Raw genomic sequence first — 14,511 nt, 5'->3', positions numbered from 1 at the left:
CAAGGAGCTTCTGTTGTGCTGCTGATGTCCTGTCCCCATGTCCCACACCTACCCCTTGGAGCTCATCCACTCCATGGATGGATGGAAGAAAGGCAGCCCAGGAGGGATGGGGTGAAGCCGCTATAGAAGGTACTTTGGGAAGCACTGGCCTTGCTGCTGGCTTCAAAGGCAAAGCAAAGCTTTGGGTCTCTCTATGCTCTCCACTACCCCCTAAACCTGGGCCACCCCATGCCATGCTCCCTTTGGTCCATGCTTCTTCAGGACCTTGGCATGGCCCCGTGATGGAGCCGGGCTCAACACAGCCACCAATATATAAGGAGGAAAATCCAGTGCATCAACTCATGAGGTTAAAACTGCAAGGTAAAGGGGAAAGCTGCTGTGGCTGCTCCCTGCACCTCCCCAGTGCCGTCAGCCTTCCCAGTCCCACCTTTTCCTGCCCTATTTATCGGGTGTCCAGGAATCAGACCTTAAAGCAAGTCATGTTTTTAGAGGCTGACGCACACCCCCCCTCTTGACTTCACTCCAGCTGAGTGTTACTTGGAACAGGATCAGCAATAAAACCAGTTGCTTCTACCTTCATACCTTGTGGTTCCTGCCTTCATTTGATATACCAAAAGGAGATGATGCTATTAGGATGCTAAGTCCTAAATTTAGGATTCTAAGGATTGGCACTACTGCTTTTAAACTGGGACTCTTACACATTGTCATTGGGTTTCAGTGTGAACCAGGCTGTCACCTCTGTAGCTCATCTTCTCATTTAAAGCTTCCCTTTGTACTGTGAGCTGCCAACCCCCTGCAGCTCCATCATTTCCACCCTGTTCTTCCCCTCTCTGTCTGCAAGAGCAGTTTGATGATTGTGCTTCCGAGGGATCCACCTTTTCATCCAACAGGACAAATCCCAATGGGAGAGACAGCAGGGATGAAAAGCCTGGTACAAGAGCAGTGATTCAGAGAGCTGGAGAGGCCGTTCCTTTAGCCTCTCATGCAGCAAAAGGCTTTTGAGGAGCAGGAGGAGCTTTGTTATGTCCCTTCCTGGCCTTAGAAACTTTATGGTGGGATTTTGCCTCTCTCAAAGGGGTTGGAACTGGATGATCTCAAGGTCCTCTCCAACCCTATCGATTCTAAGTCCAGGGAGCATTGGAGATTATAAAGCACAAACTGCTTTTGTTGTACTGACCTGCCCCATCTCCCCCTCCAAAGCAACTTATGCCTCTAATAGGATTTAGCTATTAAAGCTCAAAACCATGCAAAAGATAAGTAATACAAGCAGGTTTTGCAGCAGGGCTTGCTCAGGGGTCCGGTGGAGGGGATTCCTACGGATCACAGCCATGGAGGAGGTTTAAGAGTTTCAATTCTGAGAGTCAGCAACATCTTGCCTAAATCTTTGTGATATTCCCGTGTGTCCCATCCTTTGGACACCTAATCCTGCCCAGGATCTGAATACAGCCTCCTCTGCTCTGAATGGGTGAGGGATGGAGCAAACCCAGGTTCACTCAGCATCCGGAGCAGCTGCCTGCATCCCATGATGGGATTTGGGTATTTCCAGCCTTGGGGACTGGGTTTATTAAGCCCGTTTGGCCCCTCCTACTGTGGGAGGGACGGCTCCAGCAGCCTTTCTAATAGTGAGTGTCACACAGCAGTGACACCATTCGGGTCCTGGAGTGTCACAGTCAGAGGACACAGCAGCCCAAGTGCAGCAGACAGAGGAGATAACCCCTGCATGTGCGTCCTCACAAGGTAAGTGACTTCCTTCCCCTTTCTTAACTCCTAAGGATGCTCCTGTGTGGTGGAAAGCACCTCTGCCTCCTCTTCCCTGCCTGCCCTAAAAGTTAGCACGAAAGGGGAGGGATTTCTTTGCCTTTTCCTATTTTTCCTTTGGACTTTTGAGCGTGTTGGTTGGGATGCGACAGCGGACGAGTGACCCGGATCCTGCCTAGGGGAAACAGCATGAAACAAAGCCCAAAGGGCCGGAGAATGGGGAGAAGTGGTAACAAAAAGGGGGTGATTTGGGAATGAGGGAAGTTTCTGGTGGTTTTTTTGGGGGGGGAAGGAGAATGTGCTCAGCAGTCTGATTCACTCATGGGGTCTTCATCGGATCAGTTGGCATTGACTTGTTGAGGGGACAAAGAGGAGCTGGGATGAGATGTGATGGTTGTGGGGTCTTCGTAGCCGGGGCGATGGTGGGAGGGAAACGGCAGCTGAGCATTTGCAATACTTGGAATAAAGGGCTGTTTCCATAGTAAAAGGGAGAAAGGAGCCTCTCTCTTTCTTCCCCCAAGCATGCCTGGCGTGTGAACGGGGAAGGCGGCTCGGGAACAAATAACCCAGGGAAGGGCAACATCTGGGAGCAGCTGTAAATAAGCAGGACCTGGTTGGGAAGGCTGGAAGCAGCCCTCTGGTCCAGCGTGTGTCCTGGTGCTGCACATCACCCTGGGGGTCCTGATGGGTGATTGGGGAGTGGATTGGTTCCCTGATCATAGAATGGTTTTGGATGGAAAGGACCTTAAGATCATCCAGTTCCAACCCCTGCCATGGGCAGGGACACCTCACACTAGACCCTGTTGTAGATGAAAGCAGGATTAAGCCCCCACTTTGGTCTGTTGCTGTTGTCCAAATTCCACATTATTTATAGGAATAACCATAATATAGCATTGGAATGGGGGAATTTTCACTCTTAGGAAAGGCTGAGTTTTAATTCAGGGTCAGACACTCAGCTTATGTGAACGTGGGGAGCAGCATGAGGCCAGCTTTGGGTTGGATTGTGCTAACCTGGATGAGCTGGAAGTCCAGCCCGTGGTGCACAGCACCTCCTCTTCACTTATACCCTCTCATTGGGAACCCTGATCTCTCTATAGCATCTCCCAGGACTCATCCTCCAGCACACAAGACCGAGTGGAAGGGCAAGAGAGAACGGAAAGAACTTCCTAAAGCTGCTCAAAGCTTTTCAGCTGCATTTAGGGAAATAATAGTTAAAAAGAAGCATAAAATATCATGGGACCAGCTGGATTTTAATTAATAAAAGTGTTCTGCATGTGAAGGGAGCCAAAGCTGTCGCTTCCTTTCCAACTTTGCTATGGAAATGATTAGAAGTTGGGTAAGATTTCCAGGGCAATTCAAAGTCTTTGCAGGGAAATGCAAGGCTGGGTTTCATGACCAGTCCTGTGACTTTCTTATGCCACAGCTGGCATTATTGGACTTACTGGACTGAGGAGGTGACTGAATGGTGTCTTTTGAGCTTTGTATTTGTTTCTGGTGAGGAAAACGCAGTTCTGTTGAGTTTGGTGGTCGCAGCTTGGGGCGAGCCTACCTGCAGCTCACAAAGTGCCCCTGTTACAAGTCGCAAGCCTAGAGTCCTGCTTAGCGTGATGAAGTCCCATCGTGATGAGGTGCTCCTCGTTTCCTTGCCATGTGAGAGCCCAGAAGCCCTCCTTCAGGCAAACACTTCTTGTTGTGTGCAATCAATGGCTTCAGAAGTGCCCATCAGCTGAGACACGTGTGCTCCTGCCTCCTCGCAGCCTGAAGCGCATCCTGCCCCGTGGCAAAGTCCCAGCTCAGTGGCTTTGAGTGCGGGACAGCTTTGCAGTGATTGATTCCTACAGACTGGAATGCTCTGTGTGTGTGCAGCAATAAGCCTGGCTTCAGTCCAGACCTCGGTCTTGGGATCATTGAAAGGAGGTCTGCACCTGGTCTTGGAGTGACCACCTATGGTTTGGCTTATAGAACATCAATGTGCTGTGTGATAAATGGGGGTCTTGGGGTACCTTTCAGAAGGGCAGATGGGATAAGAAGTTGGGAATTCTGGGCTCCAGATCTTACTGGAAGTAAAGGAAGGGAAGCCAGTGTGGGTAGAACAGCTTGCAGACAGGACCTGTGGTGCACCCTGGACCATGCCTTCCTAACAGGATGAGCCCTGAGGGCAGCACAAGCTTGGCTCCACGTCACAACATCTGTTCCAGCTGTGGGCACCTTGTGTGAGAGCCAAGCAGCCTGCCTGAAGGTGCTCGTCTCTTCAGCATCTTGTGCTCATCCTGTTCTTCATGTGCTGGGCACTGCTGTCACAGCAGGGTTCAAGGAGGACCCATGGCTGGCTGATTGGTGGTGGCTGAGGGGCTGGTGTTTTATAAGGTCCCAGTAAATGGAGGGTGGCCTTGGCTCGTGTCGCCTGTGACTCTCTTCGTACACAGGATGTTGGCATCTGGTGCATTTATAAAAGCAGGGAAGAAGAAACAGTGATAGATAGAGCCACAGAACCACAGAATTCCAGGTTAGAAAGACCTCAAGGATCATCTGCTCCAACCTTTCTTGGCAAAGCATGACCTAGGCATGATGTCCCAGCACCCTGTCCAGCCCATCCTTAACAGTGTCCAGCACTGGGGAGTCACCACTTCCTTGGGGAGATCATTCCAATGGTTGATTGCTCCCAGTGTGGAAAATCTCTTCTTGTGCCCAACTGGAATCTCCCCAGGAGTAACTTGTGCCCATCACCCCTCGTCTTTCCCTTGTGACTCTGTTAAGAGAGAGTCTCCATCTTCTTTGTAGACACCCTTTAACTACTGGAACAACACATAACTGGACGCTGGAACAATGAGTAAGTGGGTGCTTCAGGGGGTTGAACAGACTGAACATGCTCACGTCCTGGGCTCGGACTGTCCTGTTCTCCTGCCATTTGCCTTGCCTTTGTGCTGTCCCCAGGGAAGATGCTGTGTGAAGCGTGATGAGGACCTGCTCTCAGGGTCAGGATGGCCTCTCCATGCTCCTGGCCCACGTGCTTTCTGCTGGTTGGGCTGCTGTAGTGCCTGTGTAGCTGTAGCAAGGCAGAGATGAGAAACCCTGTCCTGGGAGTCATTCAGTGCAGGTCTGGTGCTAAGGGAAGGCTCCTGGGGCTGCCCTAGTGTGAAAGCTCTTTTCTTTAGGTGACAAGAGCAAGAAATTAACCATGGAACTACATGGTCTTAAGGTCCTTTCCAACCCTAACTATTCCATGATTCTATGATTCTGTGATTCTATGGTTCTATGATAGTGATACTCTATAATAGCAGCAGGCAGGGAGATAGATAGGGCAGCATTTGGTAGGTAGAATGTGCCCACGTGTGAATGAGGTTGTGGCTGCTGCCCATGGGGGCACTTTTGATGCCGATTCCACTTGGATGCAAAATGAAAGCAGGACGTATCTACAAGCAGGGCACAGCACGGGAGCAGGCTGAAGCATCGCCGTGTGCCTGCACGCTGCTGGAGCCTCACTGCTTGTGCAGAAATGCTTTGGAGCCGGTCCCTTCCTTGCTCTCCCACTTCATTTCCTCTGTTCTCCAGCGTGACTGTGAGCAATCCCTTGTTTCTCCAGCCTCCATCTGCTCTAATTGGGCTGGAAGCCCCTGGAAGGTTTTCAATGCCTGAGAGCCTCTGTGACAAGCACAGGTGAGGTCCTCTCTGCTCCCGTGGTCCTGGCTGCTGCCACTGGTTCAGTCCCATCCTTTCGGCAGCAGCTCTTAATCACTGAGCTGGTTTTGGAAGGGCTCCAGGGTCAGAGAAATAAAGGAACTTCAGAAAAGGGGGAAAAGTGGGGAAAGGAATCGCTTCTTAAAGGACTTCTTACTTCTGAAGATGTACTTGCTGCAGGTTAACCTTTGCTCTGTGATTGCTTTGATCGATTCATGCTCCTCACAGCAGTCAGAGGGCTTCTGTGGGGTCATGGTGGTTCCTCTCTTAAGTGTTCTTTTTCCCTGCAAAGCTCTTTTGGTTGAGGGAAACCTGGTTCTTGCAAGAAATGCAAGTGAATTGTTGGAGGGAGTCCAGAGGAGGCCACGAGGATGCTCAGGGGCTGGAGCAGCTCCTGTATGGAGCCAGGCTGAGAAAGTTGGGGCTGTTGAGCCTGGAGAAGAGAAGCTGCGTGGAGACCTCAGAGCAGCTTCCAGTGTCTGAAGGGGGCTACAGGGATGCTGGAGAGGGACTCTTCATTAGGGACTGTAGTGATAGGACAAGGGGTGATGGGTTCAAACTGAAACAGGGGAAGTTCAGGTTAGATATAAGGCAGAAGCTCTTCCCTGTGAGGGTGCTGAGGCGCTGGCACAGGGTGCCCAGAGAAGCTGTGGCTGCCCCATCCCTGGCAGTGTTCAAGGCCAGGTTGGACACAGGGGCTTGGAGCAAGCTGCTCTAGTGGAAAGTGCCCCTGCCTGTTGCAGGGGTTGGAACTGGATGATCTTAAAGTCCCTTCCAACCTAAACCGGTCTGGGGTTCTATGAGTCACACCAACCCTTTTGCCTTCTCCATCTCTCAGATTATCCATCTTTGTGCTTTACCACTGTGGCTTCTTACTTCCCTTCCTGGTTTGCAACCTGCTACCAAGTTAAACCTGTCCCACATTCCTCTGCAATCCATGACGAATCCTGGTTTTGGGGTTGATATTGGTCCTTCTGTGAGAATGATGCACTACGGGGTTGGGAAGTCTTGCCCTCAATAAGTCCTTTGGTGTCTTTCATGGGGTCCTACCCAGGTGACCATCTGTGGTCGCACTAACTGCTTCATGTAACTCCATGTAGAGACCTTCTGTGGCTGCCCTTTGTACAGCAGCAGGGATAGACCCACAGCCAAGGGGGAAACACCCCCCTGGCCGTGGTGGCCTTGTCCTGTCCATGCTGCTGGCTGAGTGACAGCGAGCATCCCTGATCACCTCTGTTCCCTGTGGAGAAAGGGACGAGAGGCAAGTGGCCAAACCCCCTGTTTGGAAAGAGGTACCCAGTGGGATGGAAGGAGGTGAAACACAACCTATAGGTGAGAAGGGGTTTAACTAAGATCCAGAGAACGTTATCATCTGGAAGTGCCCCCGATGGCTGGTGTCAGGAGTGTTTCTATTGGGCATCATGCTGGCTCCTGGCACCGAGCTGGTTCATGTTTGTCCCTGCCAGATGCAACCACAGAGCCCTCATGCCAGGCACAGATACCCAGGTTCAGTTTCCAGCACTGAGGAGCTGAGCTAAGCAGGACAAGGTCTATGGTGTGCTTGGCGGTGCCTGGTTTTCCCTAATCCTGGAAAACACTTCCCACATCTCATTAGCTGATGTTTGCCTGGTCTGACCTTTTCTATGGGGGTGGTTTCCAGGTAGCCATGGGCTTTGGTGCCCACATCAAGGCAGATTGTGAAGCCCAGGATGTGGAAGTTCCTTGAAGGTGAGCTGGAATGGTTATAAGGCTGAATTGGGCTTGCTGGGGTTGAGTGATGGGTGCTCCTTCATCTTGTATTTCAGCTTCAGCCTGGCACTCTGGACACTTGTGGGACAATTCATCTGGCCTATATAGCCCCTGGATGAGCTGAGTCGTGCCCATTTCTCTCCACTGGCTCTAATGGGAGCTCAGGGTGACCCCTCAAACACAAGCAACACGAGTCCAACCACTCTTACAATAAGACCAAGGGAGGATGGGAACACCAACCCCAAGCTTTGCAATGAGATGAATGACTCCCTTCCTCCAGGCTGCTGGGATGTGAGTGCTGCTGGGTGCTGCTGGATATCCTGGGCCCTGAGGAGGTCCATCAAGGTCCTGCCTATGGGTTGTCTACACTGATCTTCCTGCCTTGATAAGCAGCCCCATGGATCACCAGCACGTGGATGCAGTCCTCATCTGCTGCTCTTGTTGCACTGTTGGCACAGCCTGAAGTTGGGGAACTGAGGCTCTGGGTGATGGCTCTGCTGCATCCATACGTTGCTGTTGGGTCAGGGGATTTGAGCATGGATTCTGTGTGTCAAACAATCCTTTTGCCCTCAAATGGGCTTAACAGTTTTCTGTAGGGAAGTGTTAGTGTTTAATTACCTTTAAGGGATTTTCCTTTGGGAGCAGCAGAATCCCACTCTTGGGATGCAAACTGAGCCAGCCCTGATGCATTTGGACACTGTACATAACTAAACAGAGAAACCTCCAACTGCTGGCACTGAAAACATCCTTTACTCCCTTTTCCTCCCTCCTTACAGGGGTGTTTTGCCCCAAGGATTGAACTTTAACACCCGCAGCCAGCACTGGGGGCTTCATTGCTGTGCCCCTGCCCTTTGTTTGTGTTGAATAGCGCAGCGAATGTGATCCACAAACCTCTTTTCTTCCCTTCTTTTGGCTGATGGACAAAGTCTTCCCCTGGGCACGATGCTCGCGGAAGCGTGTTGCCCTTGGTGGGGCTATGGGGCTGCAGAGGGTCCCTCACATCCCATTCTCCTCGTCTCCCCTTAAGAGCAGGGCACAAAGAGCTGCTTAGGCATTCACAGGAGCAGAGAGGGACCCGAGCCAGGGCATGCTGGATTGCACACAGTAGGATTTATCTTCAAAGAAATATTTCCCTTTCTAAGCTCCTTTTTTTTCCCCTCTAAAAGGGATTTATTCCTCCTCTTTCCCTTCCCCCAGACAGGCTTTGAGATGTGGAATCACTTTTTGCCTCCCCATAGTGGCTTTTCAATGAGGGGAGAGTGACTTCTTAGAAAGCCGATGGCCACCCAGGGCTGTGCCCTGTGTGCTGCATGGGGCTGAGCTGAGCGTGGCTGCACCCATCAGTGCAGGTGATGTGCATCCACGAGCAGACAAAACTCTTCCTTTCTCCCATTGACCACGCTGAAGTTTAGGGAACATCATTTCACCCCAAATTAGTCATGCTGAGTCTCTATTTTCAGGCTTGACCTGGGGTATAAGCTCATTGATGCTCCTGATTCCCTCTTTGGATGGGCAAAATGACACCTAGACATGGACATCTCACTGCTGCCTGCTGGGACCAACATCTGCATGGGTGGTGGGTGCTCACAGTTGGAAAGATGCTGTTCTTGATCCTTTTGGGGCTAATTTCTGCCTTGATAGTGCCCAGAGGAAGGATGCCAGCTTCCCCAAAGGGCTGGTTGTCCTTATAGCAGGAGGAATCCAAGACTGAGCTAAGGAGGGTTACAAGCCAAGCTTAGGGGTTATATATCAGCTATATGGAGGAGCTCAGGATCAAAACCAGAGGGAAGACCCTGCTGATGGTCCTGGCACCAACAGGACCAAAGCTACCTTTGCGTTGTGCCTATTTTCATGATGCTGGGAAAGTGCCCATGCACCCAAGAACACTTTGATCGGAGCTTTCTCACCCCTGGAGCCACATGAATACACCCAGGGAAAGCAAGACTTGAAAACACATCATCTGGGCCACTTCATATAGGTGGGTATCTTCTTTTTAAATGAGAATTCTGATATGCCAGAGTTTTTAAGGCTCTTTTATGGCCAAACTGGGCCCTCTCCACATTTTAGTGAGGAGGAAAACATGGAAAACAGACATGGAAGTACAAAAACCTGCTGTGTTCGGGTCAGCATTTGATGGCAGAGGTTGGGATTGCTTTGCTATCCACAGCCAGAATCTACTCCATTTCCATCTATAAAGCTGAGAATCGTCGTTACTGACTGGGGCTAGGAGGACACCTTGGGTCGGATATGGGTAACCTTTCCTTTCCTTGTAACTGGAGCATCCTTGGGACCATGGAGATCCAGGTTTGGCCTCATGTCTTACCTTTAGACACCAGGTCACCAGAGCAGAGTCCTCTGTGATGGGGATAAGACTCTCTGCAACCCTAATAGATGCAGAATTTGGGCTGTATTTGTATTAATTTGTTTGAAATGGGCTTGATTATTTGGTCTGTTCAACGTGTGGTGGCATATAACAAAACACAGGCCATTAACCTTGGTTTAAACCTCTCCATAGCTCTGGAAACCACAGCCATTGCATGTTGGAGGTGTACTACATCAAATGAAACGGAGAAATGTAGTCCCTGCAGCCATAGGAGCAGTTATTCCTTGTTAAACCCTTCTACTTCCACATTCATTCCTTGTTTCCTGCATCAAAACCCATTTATTCTTTGTACTAAAGGCTGTGTTCTTCCACCTTAAAGCCAATCAATTCATGAGACATCCTTTGCACGTGTTTGTCCCAGGCTGCACATACACCCTGGGATCCCACACACGAGTAAGGTATAATTAGGGCTTATCAAGGAAACTGTTGAATGTCTTAGTGATAAATTGTAATTATGGGCTGCCAGGGAAAGGAAATTATACATATTCCCTCTCATAGGGGGATTATGACCAGCTTTATTTCATTTGATCCTGCTTCTTTTCCTGTGTTAAACCTCATTAGTTCCCTGAAAGAAACTGGAGGCAGGTGATGGTGAAATAAGAGGTCCAAGGCTGTGATCCAGAGCTTCAGGCAGGCTCTATAGAGTGGAAATGCAGGGTTAAGGGATGCTCTTTGTTGAGCTTTTCTGGTCAGTGGCAAGATCTGCGTGCAGCTCGTGGTGATGGTGATCAACCAGCAGCTTGCCAAGAGATTGATTCTGCTCCTTTACATCTCCTGGTGTGATGCTGTGGAAGACTCCAAGGTGGAAGGGCAGGAAATGATGCCTCACAAAGAGGTGGGATGGCACCAGTGATGTCCATGCAAGAGAGCTGCAGGTGCTGGAGAGGCTCAACTCGGGCTCAAGGTACCGCTTCCACCAAGCACTGCTTTCTCTCCAGATCCCTTGGAAATGGCTCTATGGGCAAAGTGGACATCACTCCCATCTGTTGCCTTCCCACACCATCAAGGTGCTCAGGGCAAGCTGCCCATGCTCAGGTACTGAGGAATGACCATCTCCACATCCCTCACGAACGTTGGGGCTGTTCAGCCTGGAGAAGAGAAGCTGCATGGAGACCTCAGAGCAACTTCCAGTGTCTGAAGGGGGCCTATAGGGATGCTGGGGAGGGACTCTTCATCAGGGACTGGAGTGATAGGACAAGGGGTGATGGGTTCAAACTGAAACAGGGGGAGTTTAGATTGGATATAAGGCAGAAGTTCTTTACTGTGAGGGTGCTGAGGCACTGGAATGGGTTGCCCAGGGACGTTGTGAATGCTCCATCCCTGGCAGTGTTCAAGACCAGGTTGGACAGAGCCTTGGGTGCCATGGTTTGGTAAGAGGTGTCCCTGCCCATGGCAGGGGGGTTGGAACTGGATGATCTTAAGGTCCTTTCCAACCAAAACTATTCTATGATTCTATGTCTTCTGGTACCCATGTAATGGTTTTTCCAACTCTCTTCTTGCAGTGAACACTGTGAAGGGTGTTTGCAACACCTGGAATGGTCCCTGCACCCAACTGCCCATACATTGTAGGATGCTGTGTTGGAGAAAGCTGAGTAGATGCAGGGGAAAGGAAAGAAATACCTCAAAACCCCAAGGAAAAAGCTATAGGACAATGCCAAATCTGGCTGCTGTTCCTGTTTAAGCCCTGAAGGGTGAATGCCCCAGCTCTAAAGCACCAAGAAAGACAAGGGGTTTGCTCCTTGCTTGTACGCTGGCCTCTCCATCGAGCTCCTCTTGCAGCACCTTCTGATTTCAGGCTGTGTGGCTGAATGTATCCTGCTTTTTCCCTCCTTCTCTTTCCTCCATCATCCCTCTGGGCTATTTCTCATGCTTTTCCTCACTCTCTGTCAAGCAGTTGGAAATGAGCAGCCCTGTGCAAGTGCCTGTGATTACAGGGACTCTTATCTGCGAGCAAGCAAAGTCTCTGCAAGGGGAAGACCTCAGGGCTCTTGGGTTTATGGAGCTGAAAAACATACACACGTTACTGCTTTCATGGCTCACTTGCCAAGGACTCCTAAACTTTGCTCTCCTGATTTGTGTTTTCCTGCTTGCTCTTTGCTCCCGTGGCTTTCCCAGTGAATGGGTTCATGTTTGTGTTTCCCTCCTCTATCCATTTACTTTTGCCTGATGAGGAAGCATTGCATCTTAGCAGCACTGCTTCAGACCTGGATGCAAGCACTGTCAGGTCTCTTGCTACATCCAGGCACTGGCTGAAGTGCTCCAGATCCTAACGCAGATCTGGCTTTTGGCCTCTGCATCCTCCATATGTTGTGGTATTGTTCACCCCTTTAGGTGGTTGTTGGGTCCAGATGTTGGGATATTACCTCTGTTAGGATCAGATGCCTGTGAGCTCAAATGTTGCAGTGTTTGATGTGGTCTGAAGCATTGCAGATTCAGATACTAGTAGGGATGTTGTTATGGCTTTTGAATGCCCCATCACAGCTGTAGCAGCAGGGTAGTGCTTTGTGAGCAAGGGTGAAACCATGGGATGGAGGCTCATGGAGAGCCTGCAGGGTGGCTCAGATGTAAAGAGGGAGCTTGCATGAAGTTAAACAGAATTAGGTGCACCTGAAGGAAGGAAGCCAGGAGAAGATGTGAAGGTAAAAGGGAAGGAGTGATGCCTGTGTGGAAAGGCACAGATGAAGAGGAGAAAGGAGTGCTTGGAGCTCTGAGTGCATTTTGAGCTGAGAAGGATGTTTCTGGCTGTCCTTGTCTTTGTCTTCCCTTCCTTACTCTCACATGGGACTTGTCACCTCCACGAGGGATTTCTTCTGGAGTTGCCACTGGAGCATTTGCTGATACCAGCAACGGCACAGTGTAAATGCATTGTAGGTCCCTGCAGAGCTGCACTCTTAGGAAGAGTGAAGTAGCCCAAATATTTGGTGAGCTGTCCCTGATGCATAATGCTGTGATGCTTAAAGCTGAAAACACCGTTCCCTTGCTGCAGGGAGTGAGTCCAGGGTGAATTAAGCATTCAGAAGATGAGACAGGATGGTGTTTGATACCTGAGACACACTGGATGCTCCAGGTATTGAGTAGCCTGTGCTATGGGTGAACAGGTCTGCCTGGAGAGGCTGTGGCTTGTTCACCCCATCCTAGTGCCGCTACCGTGCGCCAAACCCCATGGGAAATGCAAGGAAAATCCCAAATAGCAGGTGACTGTTGATATCTGGGGAGAGGAAAACATGAACGACAAAGAAAGACCCCAAAAGGTGAGGTTGTTCAGGCTAGAGAAGGCTTAAGGGGAGATGCCCAAATGTAAGTATGTGAAATATGTAAGGGAGGAAAAGTTTAAGCTGTTCCCTACATCCACCATGAGCAGGGCATGAAATAATGTGCTTAAGATGTACAATGGGAGACTAGGCATGGGGGGGAAACCCCCCAGCTCTTAACAGTAAGCTAGTTAGGACTGGATTAGCCTGTCTTTGGGGCTGGTGGGATCTCCATCACTGCAGGATAGATAACACTTAGATTTAACACTTAATGTGCAGCTGTAGCCAGCCAGATGGAGCTGACAGTGTTTGGAGGTCTCTGTAATCTCTGTTTCCCTGTCCAATTCTGTGTACTCATAGGTAAATATTGATCACACCAGGAATGTGAGTAACAAACCTCATGGCCCTTTGCCAGCAAAACTGTTGGGTTTGGTCCAGTGCCCTGAATTCCTGTCGCTGAAGGAGGAGGGTTGGGCAAAAGGTGCTGTGATAGGGGAACTAAACACATAGCTTAGGGATCCTTGTAAGAGGTAACAAATACTGCAACCCCATGGCATGGCTTGGTGAGAGCTCTGAAGGTTCAAATGTGTTCAAAAGAGGTGGCTGGGGTCACTTGGTAACTGCAGGGTTTATGCCAGCTGACGGGGACAGCAGGATCATATATACATGTCATGTACACCACTTGCCAATGGCATAATGCCCACGTCCCCCATCTGTGCCCTGGGTAATCCAAGAGCAGGATCGCACCTTGCCACATGAGATTGGCATCAATTTTTCACTATGGGGTGACCTGCTGGTGCCAGGATCCGATACTGCTGAGCTGCTAGGGGTGGCTTGACCCCACTGTAGCCAAGAGGGTGCGACTCCCTGTGACTTTGCTGGATGGGGAGACACGTCTGTCTCAGGAAGGCATTCGGGGCATGGCGCACTTGGGCGCTGCTTAATTCATAGTGGTCTAAACTGAACCCCCTTTTGTCTCACTTCCATCCTTTATCCTTGCACTCCAGCTGCCAGCAGGCTGGGACATTTGGGAAGGGCTTTAGGGATGCATCATTTCAGTTTTAACTTGCTCCTTACGGCTCTGTTTTGCTTGTGCTTTCTGCAAACTGAGCTGGGATTTTTGGAAGCATCAATGAGCAAGGATTTACCCATTTAAAGATACACTGGTCTCTGACTTACAAATTATTTATGTGTGCCTTTCATCCATGCATATAGTGCAGCAAACAGTTCAGTCTTGTCCTTAAACGACTGTTATCAGATAAATCAGGGAAACCGGGGGTCTTAAGCTGGGACTTGGCAGCAAACAGGCTTGGGTTTGAATATAGAATCATAGAATGGTTTGGGTTGGAAAGGACCTTAAGATCATCCAGTTGGCATGGGCAGGGACACCTTAACACTAAATCATGTTGTGGTTGGTATGGACTCAAGGATACTTTATAATGCAACAGAAAACATCTCTGGTTATCTCTGTATTAGAGTGCTGGATAATGGTGCTTCTTGGACACACAGGGCTTTTTGCTTCTAAATCTGTCCTTGCAGTATTTGTAGTGCCCTGCTGGGCAAAGGCCTCCTTGATAGCACAAACCCCTGTGCTGTTTGCTTCACTGTTAACTACATTGGTTGCAGTTTACCACCAGGTTATTCCTTTAAATGCTTCATTATGAAGAGACCCTGTTTGTGTGCAGATCCTGT

General features: G+C 49.9%; 1 protein-coding gene across 3 annotated transcripts in view; it reads left to right on the top strand.

The window, feature by feature from the left end:
* Positions 1-1,477: 1,477 nt before the first annotated feature.
* The window catches only part of GDPD4 (glycerophosphodiester phosphodiesterase domain containing 4), a 36,942-nt gene continuing 23,908 nt past the window's right edge, over positions 1,478-14,511 (top strand). For all 3 annotated transcript variants that reach the window (XR_008972070.1, XM_057408557.1, XM_057408555.1), the window contains exon 1: positions 1,478-1,737. The gene's annotated coding sequence lies outside the window, so the exon portion shown is untranslated. The remainder of the gene's footprint in view (positions 1,738-14,511) is intronic.

The sequence above is a fragment of the Pezoporus wallicus genome, unplaced genomic scaffold (assembly GCF_028554395.1).
Source record: "Pezoporus wallicus isolate ANWC-B61680 ecotype Strahan unplaced genomic scaffold, APGP_CSIRO_Pwel_v1 contig_7461, whole genome shotgun sequence".
Classification (NCBI taxonomy): Eukaryota; Metazoa; Chordata; class Aves; order Psittaciformes; family Psittacidae; genus Pezoporus; species Pezoporus wallicus.
This window is presented reverse-complemented; position numbering and strand designations above follow the sequence as displayed.